Source organism: Benincasa hispida, chromosome 11 (genome assembly GCF_027475165.1).
Source record: "Benincasa hispida cultivar pf3 chromosome 11, pf3_genome.v1.1, whole genome shotgun sequence".
Taxonomy (NCBI): Eukaryota; Viridiplantae; Streptophyta; class Magnoliopsida; order Cucurbitales; family Cucurbitaceae; genus Benincasa; species Benincasa hispida.
In genome coordinates, this window is record NC_143488.1 from 24,684,731 (window position 1) to 24,688,175 (window position 3,445).

The following is a 3,445-nucleotide window of genomic DNA, read 5'->3' on the forward strand; positions in this document are numbered from 1 at the left end:
AGACGGAGGAAGCTGATCACTAATTTTGAACAAGATATCGATGAATCGCTCAGTAATGCCTGGGTGAGGTTTAAGCGGCTGGTGCGAGATTATCCGCATAATGGCTTACCAGTTGTCTACAGATGGTAATTTTCTACCACAGTTTGAACCCTGCATCGCAGACGGCTGCCAATGCGGTAGTAGTTAGAGGTCTGCTTGACAAGACATATGATGAAGCTAAGAACATACTTGATCACATTTCAAAGAATCATAAAGACTTGAGAGAAAGTGATCAATGACTAAGAATCAAAGACAATGACGCAAGCAATGAGATCATCGTATCCCTATAAAACCAAATGAATGCGATGATGAATTTAATACAAGGAACTGCAACTAGTAGCACGACAACGCATAAAGGGCAGGTTAACGCAACGCTCAAACGACCACAAGTTGCATCACCTGTGGGGAAGCACATCCGATTGAAGAATGCCCAAGGAATCCGCAGTCAGTGTGCTTCATAAAGAATAACCCTTTCGCTGATACACACAACCTCAGGTGGAGAAACCACCCTAATTTCGCGTGAAAAAATCAACTACAAACCTATCAACCTATGGGGCAAAAGGAAGGGCCGCCAGGATTTTTCTCGCGAATGAATGGTCAAATGCAACCTAGTAGGATTTATACTTGGATTTTGCTAGGAAAACTTGCATGCACAACGCACCATCGTAACATACACCATTATTTCATCAAATTAACAACGCATCAGGTAACACCATTGGATGCGGCCTACTCTGTAGTTGTTACAAAGAGTTGTAAAATGCTACATACGATGTGATCCTAATTCGTATATGTTATGACATAAGGAGTGGGGGCATCCTATGCAATGAGTTTGCATAATATCAGGCCAAGAAATAAGTCACTCTTACTTTATAACGTTTTTTACTATTTAAGACTGAATATTTCACCTAGATGACCTAGGTAACTTGATCTTAATCCTGAGCTAACTATGAACTCCTGTTTATTCGGGATTGCCCTTAGATTTGCATAGTTGAGGGTTGGCTCAATAGCGCCAGCTCAATAAGACTCCCATTTCAGAGGTAAGACCGAATAGATAGCTGGGGACATAGGGTACAAGACAGAGTTCACACCTACCCGATTTAGGGATAGGAGAAAGGTTGTTCTCTCAACTACTGAATCTAGGTCTTGAACAAGGGGCCCCACCCGGCTGAGAGAGTTTGGTTTAGTGATTGGATCACAAACCAGTTGTTCATTAGAGGATTAGTAGGGACTTGAGGAATAAGACGTAATCTCGGGGGTAAAACAGATATTTGACCCAGCCGTTATTACGAACAACCTGTGAAGGTTCGACTTGCTGATTATGGTTAAATCGTGTGGACATAATATATCTACAGTGAGGGGAGTGCAACTATGGGCTTTAATGGAGTGATCCATTAGTTAACGAATGAGGATTAATTTGGTCTAATGAGTTTAGCCAATTAATCTCAGATCGTTGAAGCCCATGATCTGTAGGTCTGCGAGGTCCCTATACTAACTCGTAACGGACTAGCTCTAGAATAACGTGATAAGTTAATTTGAAACGTTCAAATTAGATTTAAGAGAATTTGTAATTATATGAGATATAATTATGTTTAATTTTAGAATTAAACGGAATAGGAGAATTTATATATTTAAATATGATTTAAATATATAAAGATGGATATGTGTTAAAATTAATTTAATATTTGATGTTAAATTAATTAAGTTTTATTTAATAATTAATTTATGAAATTAATTAATTTTTCATTTTAAAAATATAATAGATTTTGTAATCAAAATTTTTTTTTTAGATAGAATTGAAAAATAAGAAAACAAAAACACAAAATGAAAAAATGGTTTTTTCCATTATCCATCATTCAACTAGCTCACACATATAGCAATATATTTGTCTTGTCTTCTCCAAGCATGAGCTGCAACTCATGGAGCTCTTCTCTTTGCATGTTGATCTGCAATATAATGAGAAGATTGGAGTGAAAATCGTGCATGCAATCAAAAGAGTTTTGAGAGAAAAACTGGTTTGAAGAAAGGTTCTTCAACAAGGTTGCAACAGTGAGCTTTTCTCCTTCATCCCTTGATTCAAGCTTGTTTGAGTCCCACAACTCAATCTAGAGCACCAAGAGAATAGTGGGGAAGATCTTGAGGTGGTCTACAACAAGATATGGAGAAGATAGCAGCTGGAGATGGAGCTTTGAAGAAGTTCTTCAAGAGGTATGTCTTGAAACCTATTTTTCTACAGAAGCATGCTTTATATTATGCCAAAATTAGTGAATTTGAATGCTTAGGTGATTCTTGTGCTTCCGCTGCTGATGATACAATCCTACAAAAAAACGCAAGCGATAAGGAAAGAATGACAGACCGAAGGTGGCCATTAGTTGGGCAACAACCTAAACACAGACTTGAAAAGTACTAAGAAATGAAGAAGGACCAAAAGTCGACTAAGAGAAGCAGTCGAAAGATCAAGGGAGAGGTCATGCATCGAGAAACAAGTGATTGGGAAAAGGGAGGCCAAATCATCTACAAACTCATCACATGAGCACAAAAGTACATGAGCGCAGAGGAATTGCTTCAATCAAAAGGAGTAGCAAATGAGACAAGGAAGAGATCACCAAGACCAGCAGACAAAGACCGTGAAGGAAGGAAATATGGGGAGATGAGTCCAAAAGGAAATGGTTAGAAGAAACAGAGTTTGTTAGGAATGTCCTAGAACTTGCAGTTCGTAAATTTTGTGTTAAACATTCTATTTATCAATAAAATATTATTAAGTATTTTATTCAATAAAGTTGTTGATTTTGCATTCTATTATGAAAATCCAATAAACATATCCATGGCTATAGTATGAATACTTTAACTTTATATGGTGATATAAACAGGATCAAGTTAATAGTATATAGCCTAAATGGTCTACGTATATGGATGAAATTGGGTATCTCATCCTGGAAACACTATTGGATGCCGCCCATTTTGTATAGGTAATATAAATGATGTGATCCACAGATCATTCATGTAGAGACATGTGAATGGAGACATCCTATATAATGAGTTTGCATATAGACTAGACCATGAAATAGTCACTTTTCTTTATAACGACTGTTTACTGTTAAAAATGACTATTTCATACTTATGTAACCTAGGATAACTCGATCTTAATCCTAAGCTAGCTATGAACTCCTGTTTATTTGGGATTATCCTTTGATTTGCATGGGTGAGGGTAGTTCAACAACACTGCTCAATAAACATTCCATTTTGGGGATAAGATTGGATGGATAGCTGGGGATATAACCCTGCAAAATGGAATTCATTTCTATTCATTCTAGGGTTAGCAGATAGGTTGTTCTCTTAAGTGCTAATTCTAGGTCTTGAACATTTGGTGCCCCGCCTTCTCATGATAGAGAGGGACATGATTCAGAAG

The 3,445-nt window shown here is 37.2% G+C and overlaps 1 non-coding gene across 1 annotated transcript; it reads right to left on the bottom strand.

Annotated features, from left to right (window-relative positions):
• On the bottom strand, positions 1-107 carry LOC120092247 (small nucleolar RNA R71). Its single transcript, XR_005485957.2, has one exon. It is a non-coding gene; the product is annotated as a small nucleolar RNA R71 (small nucleolar RNA).
• Between the last annotated feature and the right edge of the window lie 3,338 nt (positions 108-3,445).